Below are 15,818 nucleotides of genomic sequence, written 5' to 3'. Positions count from 1 at the left end.
ATTATTAAGGGGATTCTAAAGGGTCAAGTCTAGAAATGTAGATATAATTGTATATAACTATGGTTGAGTCACATCAAAGGCCAATTGATGAGACATCCTGATGTTGAGAATGCATGAGTTGATTGATAAGACGTCTCGATCCTTAGAAATAAAATGAGAATAATTCGTTATTTAAGGGGATGTAAGCAACACTTAAGATGGGTGTCCATCTCAATTATTGTTATAGTAGGTACTTGAGATGGGTGTTCAATTTGGTTTGCATCTGAGACAGATGCTTATAAGAGGCACTTGAGATGAGAGTCCAACCATTGTGCTTGGGGCATATTTGACAATAAAACTCTATCGGGAGATGGCTGATAGGGAATACCATTAAAATCATAAGTACTTATTAAGTATTTATACTAATCATGTTCTTTGTTTTGAATTTGTAGGTAAAAAAGGCAGTAAAATAGGTAGGGAGGCAAGTGGATCAACATATTGAGCTGTATATTTGGCTACAACTATTTTCTTGTCTTAGTTAAATTTTTTATGAAATTATGCACATTGGGATTAATGATTTTATTTGTAATTGCTAAGTTCATTTTCGAGACATCTTTTGGCACACTTACTTAATATAAAAATATATATATTGTAGGATCGAATGGTCTAAGAAGGGAGTGAATTAGGTAATTTAAAACAATCTTTACCTAATTAGAGAATTAGAACAATTTATTCAAATCAATGAATATTGCCTATTTTTAATCCAATTTATGAGAAAAACTAAAATATTTCAAATAACCAATACAATCAACATAACATAACATAAAGTATGAGTTTAAAGGAAGAGAAAATCAAACACGCGATGTATAGTGGTTCAGCTCAACCCGGCCTACGTCCACTCCTCCAAGTTTTCTCTCTTGGAGTATTCCACTAATCTTTGGTTGATCAAAACCTCAACCAAGCTTTTCTTCACAACCAAAATAGCTTCCAAGGTGCTATTAACCTTTTACAAATGTTAAAACTCAATTTCTCTCACTAGAAATTTTCTAATCTCTCCAAGAGTGAACCTCACTATTTTATAGTACGAAATTGAAATATGATCTCTCTCAAAGAGTGTATATGAAAGTTAAAGCTTAGTACAACCCAATGCAAATGAAATTACAAAGTGTATGAGCAAAGGTTTTGATTAGAGAAAAGAATTTACAAATAAATAGCTCAAAACTATTTTACTCTCAAATATGTGAAAGTTTTTGGTGGCAAAAGTTCTTTTCGAACAAATTTGATTGGGTTTATATAGGGGAAAATAAGGAAAGTTACCGTTGTGCACAAAGAATAGCCGTTTTGGTTTTCCAAAAAACATACAATTCATTCGATCGGATGTAATTCAGTCAACCGGATGTGACATGGCACTCCCGTGGTGCCTACTTGGCACTAGCCGTTAAAAGTTTAAACCAAAATTCAGTCGACCGAATTTAATTCGGTCAACTGAATTTCTAGAAGCCGAAATACATGGCTTTTGGACAATTTGGAAGCTACCATCAAGGAATTCGATCATTCAAATTCGGTTGACCAAATTTTATTGCATTTTACCCCCTGAATTTTTAAAAATTATAAAACTTTGAAAAGTGACAATTTAACCCATTTTTGAAAATTCTTTCAAAACCAACTTTAAGATATGAAAATGTAGTTCACAAAACTTCATCATTTTAAATGAATTAATAAACTTTAGTGAAAAAATTGCTTAACCCAATAAGTTTGAAAAATGACATTTTAACCCAAAATGTGAAAGATATGAAAATGAGTTTTCAAGTGAGCTATCCATATAAATAAATATTCTAATAAAAAAGAATGCTCCAAATTACAAATATATCTACCTAAACTTGAGTTTTACTTCAAATCTTCAAGAATTCTTTAATTGAGTATTCTCTATCATTTCCATCTTGAAACTCATTCAAGTGCATTGGATAAATTCTTGCAATCTAAGCTCACACTCAAGTAAAATCATTAGTTAATATGTTTAGGGACATATTAGTTTGTTATCATCAAAATAGGAGCATAATGACTCATTAAGTCAACAATCTCCCATTTTTTTATGATGACAAACACATATGCACTTCAAGGAATTTTATAAAATATATCAATGGATGTATTTCCTTAAAGTTAGGAAACACTTGATTTTTAAAAAAATTTTGCAAGAGTTCGCCTTAAAAAATCAAGTTTCCTCCCCCTGAATATATGCAAATAATAATATGTCTAACATTAATCTCATCAATCAAATATATCTTCATCAAAATATCCACAACATATAAAATATTGCATCATAATCAAATATATATTCTCATAACAACATCAAAATATCAATCGTCAATCAAACTTTTCTCCCCCTTTGTCATTATCAAAAAGAATAAGGCAATGTATAAAGTGAGATAATCAAGGAGACAAAATAATGTAAAAGCAAATGACCACCAAAATGGACAAAAAATAATCATCAAGACAATGTCTAAATATATCAATAATCATCCATAACCACATCAATGCATGAAGACAATGGCTAAATGGAGATAATCAACAATATAAGTGTATATAAGGAAAGTCCATGCATAACAAAAATATAATGAAAGATAGAGATAATCAGCAAAATAAGAGTATATGAGAAAAATCCATATGTAACAAAAATATAATGAAAAAAATATAGATAAACTAAGAAAAAGGCGGAGGAAAATGATGAAGAAGCTTGTCGATGCCACCCTAGAGCTCAGCTCGAAGATCGACAAAGCTGGCACGAACATCAGCAAAATCAGAGCAAACCTCAGTACAAAGAGCAGCAAGCTCAGCAGATAAAAGAGAGAGAGGATCAACAGCTAAAGAAGTGGTCGGCTCAACAGATGAACTCGCTCCAGTAACCATTCGAGATCTCTTGTCGAAAGATGCACTTGTAACTCAAATGAATCACGGTCCTCATCTACCGTAGCATCATCGTCATCTGTATCAAGGGCATCAGCTGAAGCATCAAGTGCCTGGGGCTCAACATCCATATCAGTGCCTAGATCGGTGGTAGCCTCTCCACTACCAGGTACTAGCTTAGAAATATAACGTCAGACATCATTGTACTGATAGAAGCCTATAACACAGAGGTTTGAAGTAGTATATGGATCAACAGCTAGCTCAATATCCGACTCCTCAAGAAGGAGACTCTCGCCTCTGAAAGAAACAAAGTGATAATAGGGGCATAAGGGAAAAGATGGGTGCAATGAGAGAGTGTAGAGACCATCAAATCAAAAATGACATAACAAAGGTCTATAAGAGACCCTTGGAGGAGATGTGAGAGGAGATAGAAGTCAACCATGCTGACTTCATTGAAATGTCCAGATTTCGGTGTAAGAGTGTAGCTAATAATGTTATGAAGTAGACGGGCTGATGGAGTGAGATACCTATGGGGTGGACGACTGACTACATCAAGGTCAAGATTGTCTATCATAGCTCGAAGGGCATCAAGATATAATGGGTCAGTAAAATGCCACCTACGAGGGGGAAGAAGAGGGCCACGAATAATAGGAAGACCTAAGGTGACACAAAGGCTGACATGAGAGAAATGAATATCATGGCCTCAGACGAAAGAGGTGGCTTCATTATGAAGCCAATCCACACCATGTTCGCATAAAATTCATGAACAAAGGTAGGATAGACAAAACCACATAAAGTGATAAAACGAGTCTATCTAAATCTATCAAAAAGAGGCCTAAGGTGGAATTGTGCTAGCAAGTTAAAATCGACTCGTTGAGTTTTACACAAACCACGACGACTATAGCGTTCAGCAAAAGTTACAGTAGCTTTGGGTGGAACAAAAATGAGTCTCATCAAAAGGAGCCTTGAAAGGCTCAACTTGATCAATAGGTGCTAAAGAGCTAGTCCTAACATTTTTAGATGGCCTTGGGGAACACCTAGCACTACTACGACGAGTATTAACCATGATTGTAAAATAATAAGGATACACACAATAACTACACAAAATCTAACTACTTATGCTAACAAATTACAAGCTGAAAATTTTTAAAAGATAAAACAGAGAGCAAGAAAGGAAATACCACACAAAACATGATGAAATATGACGAAATGGAATGTTATGTCAAATGTACGTACAAGGGCAGAATCATAATTTCACACAAATGAACCCGAATTGGAAAACTAACTGCACAACACAGTTGGAAAGGATGACAGTGGTATATTCGAAAGTAAAAAGGGAAGACCGGAAGAGGTATTTTTCGAAACAAATCTGAAAATGGGTATGGAATTTGGGGGTTTTTGATAGAAAGCTAATATGGAGAAATTGATGCTTGGAACTTGGAAGAAGGATGTTGGGAGTGATGATTTTGTGATCAATTTGATGAAAACTCAATAAAATTTGGGGATTTTGGATGAAATTTAAAAAACCTAGGGTTTAGGGTTTAGTGAGATTTTGGGGAATTTTGGGTAAAATGTGGTGTTTTGGAAGGTTATTTTGACTTAGAACAAGTAGAAATGATGTGGGGAATTGATTTGATGCAAAAATTTTGAGTTTAAAGTGGATTAAGCAAGAGTGGAGCAAAATCGATTGAGAGAACGGAAGAGGGCTGGAATTTTTTGTGAGAAAAAATGAAGGAAAACAGCCTTTTTACGCTAGAATTCAGCCAATTCGGTCGACCGAATTCTGGCAAATTCGATCGATCGAATTTTCCAGGAAATTCAGTCGACTGGATTTTACAATTCAGCAGTCGAATTTGTAAAATTCTGGTAAGCTTGTTTTATGCATTTTATGTTCTCAATTTGAACATAAATGAGTCCAAATGATTCAACTATGCACTGTTGATTAAGTCATGCATGAAATGCAATGTAATTCGATGCAAAAACATGATGAAAATTTAAATCAAACATATTAAAATCAATGCAATGATAATTGATACAAAAAGAAATATCAAATATGATCAGACATTAAAATGAAGCATAAAACATATATTGACACTTTCAATTCAACCAAAACACCACAACCACAATGATATTTAAATGCAAATGCTAATATGGTGATTCCATGATCCCAAGCTCACCTCTAATTTTGAAAAAACGTTCTTCCCCAAGAGGTTTTGTAAAAATATCCGTGAGTTGATTTAAGGTGGATACAAAGTCAAGACAAATATCACCCTTTTGAACATGGTTTCGAATAAAATGATATCTAATTTCTATATGCTTGGTTCGAGAGTGTTGAATGGGATTTTTTGATAAGCTAATAGCACTTGTGTTGTCACACAAGATTGGAGTTTTAGATAGGCTAACTCTATAATCCCTAAGAGTTTGTTGCATCCATAAGGCTTAAACACAACAACTACCGACAACCATATATTCCGCTTCTGCGGTTGATAATGCTACGGAGTTTTGTTTCCTTGAAAACCATGAAACTAATGCATGACCTAGAAAATGACAAGTATCACTAGTACTTTTTCTATCGACTTGGCTTCTGATAAAGTCAGCATCCGAATAGCTCACTAGGTCAAAAGACGTTTCTCTAGGATACCACAACCCTAAAAATCTAGTGCCATGTAAATATTTGAAGATTCTTTTACATGATTGGAATCGAGCACACAAGCACACACTAAACATAATATCGAGTCTACTAGCGGTTAAATATAAAAGAGAGCCAATCATACCTCTATACATTTTAACATCAACATTTGGCCCACTTTCATCTTTGGTGAGCTTGATAGTTGAACTCATTGGTGTGCTTGAGACTTGTACTCCTTTCATGCCAAACTTCTTTATTAAGTCCTTGATGTATGAAGATTGGTTGATGAAGATACCCTCTTTGCTTTGCTTGATATTAAGTCCGAGAAAATACTTGAGTTCTCCCATCATGATCATTTCAAATTCTTTGCTCATGAGGTTAGAAAATTCTTCACACAAAGAAACATTAGTAGATCCAAAGATGATATCATCAACATAAATTTGAACCAAAAGTATATCATTTTCTTTTCTTTTAATAAACAATATAGTATCTACTTTTACAATACAAAAGTCTTTTTCAAGCAAGAATTTACTCAAACTTTCATACCATGTCGAGATGCTTGTTTTAAACCATAAAAAGCTTTTTGAAGTTTAAAAACATGGTTTGAGAAATCATGACTTTCAAACTCGAGAGGTTGTTCAACATAAACTTCTTCCATGATAAATCCATTTAAGAAAGCACTTTTGACATCCATTTGATATAAAATAAAATTTTTAGAACATGCAAATGCCAAAAGCATCCTAATAAATTCTAGTCTAGCTACCGATGCAAAAGTTTCTTCAAAATCTATTCCCTCTTCTTGGTTATAGCTTTGAGCCACTAATCTAGCTTTATTTCTAACAACCACTCTGGATTCATCTATTTTGTTTCTAAAAACCCATTTTGTGCCAATAACGGATTGATGATCCGGACAAGGGACTAGTTCCCAAACATTATTTCTTTCGAATTGATTTAGTTCCTCTTGCATGGCTAAAATCCAAAATTCATCATTTAATGCATCATGAAATGTTTTTGTTCAAATTGTAAAAGAAATGCTAAATTATTACAAAGATTAAAGAATGATCTAGTTTTAACACCTTGATTTTTCTCACCAATAATTAATTCTTTAGGATGAGCATTTGCATACCTCCAAGCCTTATGAAGATTTTTATCTTTATCTTCTTCATGTTTTAGCTCTTGTTTTGCTTCATCTTTATCATCATTTGGTGAATCATGAATTTTTGTTTGGTCTCCATTTTTAACTTGATCATCATTAATATTAACTTGCACACTAGTTGAAGGATTAGATTCATAAAAAATGGCATGCATGGATTCTTCAACTACTAGTGTCCTTTTGTTAAACATTTTATATGCTTTGCTAGATGATGAATATCCAAGAAAAATGCCAATGTCCGATTTTGAATCAAATTTTCCTAAGTTTTCTTTTGTATTCAAAATAAAGCATTTGCATCCAAAAACTTTAAAATAACCAATATTTGGTTTTTGGTTTTTCTAAAGTTTATATGGAGTTTTATCTAAAGATGGTTTTATTAAAACACGATTTAGAACATAACATGCGGTGTTTACGGCTTCCGCCCAAAAATATTAAGGTAAAGTTTTTTCATTTAACATGGTTCTAGCGATCTCTTAAATTGTCCTATTCTTTCTTTCAACAACACCATTTTGTTGGGGAGTTCTAGGATAAGAGAATTGATGTTCAATACCATACTCATCACAAAAGTTTTCGAATAAATGATTTTCAAATTTTCCCCATGATCACTTCTAATGCAAGAAATATGCATTTCTTTTTCTTTTTGTATTTTCTTGACAAATTTTGAAAATGCATGGAGGGCTTCATCTTTTGATGCAAGAAAAAGGTAACATCTGGATTCAGGTATGTCGGTGAACTCTACTTCCAAAATTACCCCTAGAATTGATTTTATAACTTCTTGTTTAAAGAAATTGTAAACGAATTATAAAAAATAACTAAATGAGCAATAATTTTCAAATGGGGTAAAATGGTCATTTTAGAAGGATTTAAGAGATAAAGTGGAAATTTAAATTGAATGGCACACTTGAAATTATATGGTGGTGTTAAGGGTTTTTGATAATTGGCTAAGGATAAAATAGTCATTTTTGGAAAAGGTTAAGGGCAAATTGGTCCAAAAGGCTTATAAGACCCATTAACTATTGATTTTCTTCTTCCTTAGCCGAGAGTCTCCATAGTTTTAGCTAAACTTTTTCCCTTAAGCAAAATTCATCAAAAAAACCTAGTTAAACCACCTAATTTCCAGAGCCTCCAGTTATAAAAAGTGTAGATCTATCAATTCTAGTAAGTTCTAAGGTAAAAAATTTTATTTTTAAGAGATGTCAAGTTTAGGGTTTTGATGGATGATTATATTTTTGGTTGATTAAGGTTGCTAGGAAGAAGAAAAGAAGGAGGATAAGCTTAAATCACCTAATTAGCAAAGAAAATGTAAGAATTTCATACTTTACATACTTGAAGTAATTTGAGTTAGGTTATTTAAATAGTCTTTACTTATATAAGTGTGTAAGGTATTAGAATTAAGGTGATTTATGTTTAAAAGGATAAAGAAATTCATTATGATTCATGATGTAATTTTTGGCCATAAGGGTATTTTAGACATTTCATATTCCTAGGGTTAGCTTAATGGATTTTGTGTATTGAATATATGAGAAATGATGAATTGATGAAAGAATTTGCATTAAGGGTAAGTATGTAATTTTACCCATAAGGGCAAAAGTGTCATTGAATGTGATGTAGGTTAATTTTTGCTTAATTATGTGCATGATATGTGGAATAGCCCTTATATTAAGCCTATATTGTATATTTGAAATTAATTTGATGCATGAGATATATATAAATGCATGAGAAAATAATATGATGTTTGATAAGGAGTGAAAAGAATAAGGAAAAACAATGAATGAACATATTTTATATTATGGTCATACATGTATACATGAGGAATCATAACATATGCATGAGTTTAGAAAAATAAAGATGGAGGAAAAACATTTTCTAAGTTATGCATGTTTTCAGAGAATGGAAAACAAATGTTTTTGGTTTTATAATGACTCATATTATACAGGAAAGTAGAAAACATGCTGCAAATCCTTACACGTGAGCTGTACTGTGTGAATAGTAAAGAAAAAAATATCAGCTGTACTGTGTGGACAACCAAGAAAGATATTAGCTGTATTGTATGGACAGCAAAGAAAAAAATATATCAGTTGTACTATATAGACAACAAAGAAAAAAAAATAGTGAAATATACGTGTAAGAGAGGATTGTACCTTATATGGGGACTGCGAGTACTGTCATATATAGTTTAGACCAGTCAATGAAAATATTTGAAAAAAAAAGAATTAGTAAATATTTTGTGAAAGTCATTTACACTAGAATCATGCATGCAAGCCTATGTGGCTAATAAAGAGTTGGGAAAGATGTATAAGCAGAAAATAGAAAAGTCATGACACTCATACATACATAAATCATAATGAATGAATCATATTTATATAGTAAAGAAGTGAATAAATTGGTGAAAGAAGAGAATTATGATATGTGTTTAATGCGTGTTCCGTGTCAATTATTTTATATATGAATAGCCCAGACATATTGAGTATGGAAGAGATTAGTACTGGTATGAAATACTTTGAGTATTGAGTATGATCTTCTTACTGAGTCATGGTCGCTCACTCTGTTTAATTTAATATTTTACAGGTAAAGAGTTGCAGCAAAGGTTCCCAGGAAGCACTAATGAGACATGAGGCTGAGGGAGAAAGACACTATATTTTTGTTGATTTATATGTTTTGATGTATATGTGAATATATGCTTATATATATATATACTTGATGTAAATATTGGTGGATATGTATATATTTTGTTTCCTATATGTATATATGTGATTGTGTATAGCTATATCTATATATGTATATATATATGGCTAGTTATGAAAAAATTGGTTATAAAGTTTCTGTGGGTGATAATTTTATGATGGTTATTATTATGTACTTATTTTATTAATTGTGATTAAGTTGATGAAAATCCAGTCGGTTGGTGGGACTGGTTTGTGTGAATTATTAATTAGGAGTGTTACAACGCATAATAGAAAAAAAAAATTCCCTGGGCCCTCTAAAATAGGGGAACTCTTGTCGTTTTTCTGTAATACACCTAGTGGTTAGGAGAGGTTACAAAAAAGTACCCAAGTGAATCTTAAAAAATCATTAACAATAACAAAAGCATAATGTTTTCCACTTAGGCTTGCGGTTCTTGAAGGACCAAAAAGATCAATATGAAGAAGTAGTAAAGTTCTAGATGTAGAAATATGAGTTTTACTTTTAAAAGAATTTTTTGTTTGTTTACCAAATTGACATGCATCACAAATTTTATCTTTAACAAAATCTATTTTCGGAAGACCTTTTACAAGCTCTTTCTTGAAGATTTTTTAAATCAAGTCTATGCTAGCATGACCTAATTTTCTATGCCACAACCAACTATTTTTATGCAATGCGGAGAAACATAGATTTTCATGAGATGCATTTTCTACATCTATAGTGTAAACATTTCCATCTCTATTTCCTACACAACTTGTTTTTCCATCATTCATATTTTCTATAATGCAACTATTTGGCTCAAAAATGACTTTAAATCCTTTATCACATAGTTAACTAATGCTAAGGAGATTATGCTTAAGACTATCTACCAAAAGAACATTTTCAATGATAATATGATAGTTGTTACCAATATCTCCAATGCCAATAATTTTACCCTTCGCATTGTCTCCAAAGGTGACATGTCCTCCATCTTTCTTGCTTATTGTCGAGAAAAGTGAAATATCTCCAGTCATGTGTCTTGAGCAAACACTATCGAGGAACCATTTGCTTTTCTTCCTTTTGTTTTTCGGTTCCTAAACACAATGGGAGATTCAAGAATTTGTCTTAGATACCCAAATCATGTTGGGTCCTTGATGGTTAGTTTTTATTCCCTTAGGAACCCATACTTTCTTAGTGCCCATATGATGTTTCTTTTGAATTGGGCAAGATGATGAGATATGACCTTTATTTCCACAATAATTGCAAGTTATATTTAATTCACTTGAAGTTGAGGCTTTAACAAAATAATTTTTTAAGTATTTTGTCTTGATAAAAGGTTTATAACGAAATCCTCTTTTGTTTAAGACTCCTCTCTGTACACCAAGCATTTTATCAAAAATATCTTTTCCATTTTTAAATTTTAAAACTATTTCACTTAAATCTTTTGCTCCCCTTTTTAAAACTTCAATTTCATTTTCTATAATTTCTTTTTCCTTTTTAGCCATGCGAAGATCATTTTCAAACTTTTGTTTTTCTTTTTCAAAAATGGAACACTTGTTTTCTTCCTTTTCTTTTCTTTTAAGCTTAGAGATTTTTTGGTTAAGAGTTTCATTTTCTTTCTTTAAGCACTCATTTTCCTTTTCCAAGTTAAAATTTTTCTTTTTAAGGGTTGCATTTTTAGACATGCAAAGAACAAGTTTTTCATTCATCTCTTCAAATGTATCATATAACTCTTCATATAAGGGGTTTTTATCTATCTCATCATCTAAATCATTACAAATATTAGATGAGTTATACGCCGTAAGACCCATAGAACACATCTCATATACAAATTCGAGCACTACACAACATCTAAGGATCAGAAAACAAGTTTCACGTGCTATCATGCACCCTAATAAGCTCATACGCCCCTTCATGCACCAAGTCGATATCGCACGCACCTCCACGCATTGTATATATGTCTACACGCGCATTCATGAGCCAAGATGAGTCAAATGTGTCGTCATAACTCATTTCACGTGCCAAAACTAGTCATCACGCGCGGTTAAATGTTTATCATTGACTGGTCAACTATTTGACCATTGACCGATCAACAGTTGATCGAGTTACCCATGGGTCAGAATCCGAGTTGGGTCGATCTGATTGACTAAACGGGTTGACCCGTTGACCATCGAGTTTGACCAATCGGGTCAGGTAATCGAGTTTTCCCAACCTGATTGCGACCCGGAATCACGCTATGAACCCTAAAAGTGATGTGCTTTTAATTGGTTGTTTTCCGACGGTTTTCTAACGACGATAACATGGGGCTTTTGTATCCCTGTGGACGTTGAGCCTATTCGTTCCAATTTCTGGTGTCGATGGCGCCGGAATCCGTCAAAATGGCGACAAAGCAAAAGACGCCTTGGGTCTCAGATTTGGGTCAATTTTCATCGATTTCGGCATTAATTCGAGTCGTTTTTCAATTTAAAACATGTAATATCATTCCTAGCATACATCCAACATGTTTCCCAACACCAATTTCATGCAATTTTAGCCGAATTAAATTCGTGTCCAAAAACGAATTTTGAAAATGAAATTCAACATGCAGATTTTAATTTCACAATATACGCAATATGAATCACAAAAAAACATAACAAATACGTATCCTAGGCTCTGATATCAATGTTAGAAATAATTAAACATGTTAGGATCAAAATCTGTGAAATTTGTAAATACGAATTTGCGTACCTGTTTCTGTTTTTGATGAAGCGTCTTTGAATTCTATGCGAGGTGTTGACGTTAGTCTATTTCCATGACGCTATTTGCCCACGTACTGATTTTCATTTGGGATATGAATTTACTGTGCATTAGTTTTGGCAGGAGAGGAGAGTTCATCTTTGTAAAAAATGGCGTTATTCTTATTTGCTTTGGGAGGCAGTTAGGACTTTATATAAGAGTCCAACTATCAATAATAATCGCCAATAACTATCCCTTGGCAATTAATCAATTCGGGTCAGGTCGACCCGTCATGGGTGGATCGGTATCCAATAGTGTCACTTGGATGGAAAATTTGGGATAATTTTTTTAGATGTATAGTATTTATTTATATACTTTTTATGATGTTTTAATTTAAATATCTAAAAATTGGGTTTAGGAGTCATGATAAATAGTACAAGTAAAGGCAATAGAATGTTTTTTTTTTTCCTTTAAATATTTTGGAATTAATGGGGCATTATAAGAAAAAAAAAAAACAATTTAAAACCTTCATACGGTATCCTTAAAGAAGTTAGGCCCCCCACCTTTAGTTATTATAGAAGGATCTTGAAAGATTACAGATGAAGGTAATTCAAGCCCAAAGTGGGTAATGCTCCCTGGGCTTTCATAAAAATAGGAAATTATTTTTGGTCCTAGTTACTTTATATCATACTAAATTATTACCTAAACTATCGTGATTTAATCCAAAAAATTTATTATTAATGAGAAAATGTCTAATATACCTGCCATTTTAACTTTATTTACAAATACATTATTATGTTTAAATTTCTAAATTAAACTCAATGCTTACACTATTTATTTAACATTGCAATAAATTATCATATTAAAGAAGTAATATTGGATACATTTCAATTATAAATAGATTAATTATAAAATTTATAAAATATGAAAACTCAAAAAAAAAAATATATAATACTAATATAATAAATTCAATGATATAATATTATTTATATGCGAAAATGTTTGATATTAAATTCACATAAATATATTAAATTAAAATAATCAATTTTAGGGTGTATTAAACTGTAATAAGGTATTAATATTTTAAGAAAAGTAGACTCACACTCCATGGGTTTCCTCGGTACAACCTATTTGATTTAAGGAAAAACAAATTTCTTTACAAAATTATTATATAATACCTCTAAATATGAGAAGCAAATAAGGATTTAGTTTTAATTTTTCTAAATTTTCAAATTTTTAAATTAAAAATCTCTCTTTTGACACCTCGTAAATAAGCACAGGTTAAAATTCATCAACAGTAGCCACTTACGTTTTTCTCTGTGAGTGTCTCTCTGGTACACTTAACAAGAGGAAGAATATTATAAGCTTTGGACGAAAATAGAACTATAGAAGTTGCCAAGGTGAAGAGGGACCTGCGAGATGATGGTAGGAGTGACCCTGAAATAATAGTGCAAACAGGACTTGAGATGAAAGTTGATATATCAATAAAATATATCATTATTCAGTAATGGTAAAAGTGCAATTCAAGTACCGGCTAATTTTGACAAATTACTTTCTGAATATACCGATATCTCAACACCTATATACATAAACCTTAAAACATCCAATACTTTTAAATGCATTGAATTCTTGAATATACTATTGGTTTTGGCTTTCCTGATTTCTCCTTGAGATTTATTGGCTTCAACAATGTTAGAAGTGAATTATGTCCCAAATCTATTGATTACCAGAGTTTATACTTGTTTTTTATTTGCACCAAGATTTGATCATTTGCATGCTTAAGCCTCTGATTAGTAGGTATAGATGTATGCCTTAAATGACCTGTAAAAGAAGTCCTTTAATATCTTGAAGAGAGAACTGGTGCACGATTCTCTGAATGGTAAGGATTCAATCACAATGCTGCAAAGAACAGAAAATTTGCCATAACTGATATCTCATGTACTATCTCTAAGTTAGACATTGCTAAAACAGAGCTAAACACTTATAGCTGAACCAAGTATCAACCAATAAATTGCTTCAAAACGTAGGTTCACCAAAAGATCAGTAGCAAGCAATAATCCTATTTTTTCAAATTCTAATTCATACTAGTATAGATTGATTATTTTCTCGATTAGATTGATTGATTTGTTCGTTTTCTTTTTATTCTTATTTTCATTTGGTTTTCAATTAAAATAAAGAATTTAATTATTTAATCAAGCAACATGATCATGATTGGCGTTCAGTTCCCAAAAAAATGCATTGCTGTATGCAGGTGGTCATAATGGAGATTTTGCACGTATGTTCTAATTGATTGGTACATCCGAATAATTTATGAGCATTCAATTTTATTTATGATACCATTGATTCTCATCTGTTTTAGAAAAGTATGAGGATATTTGCAAGAAAAATTATTTACAGCCATTTTGCTTACGAAACAGTATGTACACTGTGCATATATAAATATATCTTTATACTGTTTTATTTTAGTAACCAAACCCTAATCTATCAAAAGCTGTTTGCAATTAGAGTCATAACTTTGAGAGCTTACCTCCTCCGGTGAGAGCGATCTTTGCAACGAAAATGCTAGCTGAAAACGACGAATCAGAGCCTCGTGACTAGAGTTCTGTAAGACAAAATCAAATAAAAATATACACCTCGACAAAATATGGGAAATAAAAGCCAACTCTTAAACAGACAATAAAATTCTAATTATTATCAGTAGGAGTGCAATTTATCTCAGAATTGTGATAAGTTGCTTCTCATAAATATGAAAACTCAAAATTCATACATGATATCTATTTCAAATAAAGTTTCACAATGGTGAATGAGCAATCGATAAGATTTAAAAGGTTATCAAAAGCCAACAACTCACAATAACACAAACTGGTATGAGAAGGTCAGCAATAGTGTTTAAGACTCCACAAAGCATCCACACAAACAATGCCAAATTTAATTAATGGGTTTATCAAATTATAACACAAAATCATAAAATCGAGGATCCAATCACAGCCCTACACTCTTATGGGTTTATTATTTAATTAATGTCATCAAGAAAAAAACAATTTGAGATTTGTCCCAATAATTAAGCAAATAGAAAAGAGGCCAGCAATAGTATTTAAACTCTTATCACTCTAGACAGTGAATCCATTTTCTATCTATTGAAAATAAAAAAAATTAAAAAACAAGACTCAAGGCATAAAATGAATATATCGCAGCAAAGATGAGAAATTTATCAAAAAAGAGAAGTCTATGTTCCAAAAGTTTCAATCACATCTAGGAAAAATGAAAAACTTAACTTTCTTCCAACTGCACTTACATTTCCTGTAGTATAAACCTACTGTCAGGGGTTTTATGAGGTTCTAGGATTGCAGTCAAAGGTGAAATTACTAATTGGCATTACAAGTAATTCAGAAAAAGTAACCAGACCATATAAGTAAACAACCCATGTGAGTCTTCCTAACAAAAAAACTGCCAATGAAAGTGCATATAATTGAGGAAAATAGTAAAACTCGTGATTTAAGTCAATCAGAGGATTTTTTAAGTGGGCCGCTTATGAAAAATACATGTCTATAAGTGGCTTGCCCCAATCTCCCCGGGTTGTGATTGTGAAGACAGCACTTTATGATAGAAACATAAAACAACTACCAAGAGAAACAACATCTGAGATATGACCTACATAAATAGCATCATCAACTTATAAAAAAGGCGAAAACAAAGTAAAGAGAAAGAGATAGAAATGTTCAATAGTTTATAGTTGTTCGGAGTTTTCTCTTTTAAGTCCCCTACGTCCACTTTTTC

At 32.1% G+C, this 15,818-nt stretch overlaps 1 long non-coding RNA gene across 1 annotated transcript; it reads right to left on the bottom strand.

Annotated features, from left to right (window-relative positions):
- Positions 1 to 13,315: 13,315 nt before the first annotated feature.
- On the bottom strand, positions 13,316 to 15,273 carry LOC123226496. Its single transcript, XR_006504335.1, has 4 exons — positions 14,893 to 15,273; positions 14,569 to 14,643; positions 13,863 to 13,940; positions 13,316 to 13,478 (listed from the first exon to the last, which is right to left on the bottom strand). It is a non-coding gene; the product is annotated as an uncharacterized LOC123226496 (long non-coding RNA).
- Between the last annotated feature and the right edge of the window lie 545 nt (positions 15,274 to 15,818).

This window comes from Mangifera indica, chromosome 9 (assembly GCF_011075055.1).
Source record: "Mangifera indica cultivar Alphonso chromosome 9, CATAS_Mindica_2.1, whole genome shotgun sequence".
NCBI lineage: Eukaryota > Viridiplantae > Streptophyta > Magnoliopsida > Sapindales > Anacardiaceae > Mangifera > Mangifera indica.
This window is presented reverse-complemented; position numbering and strand designations above follow the sequence as displayed.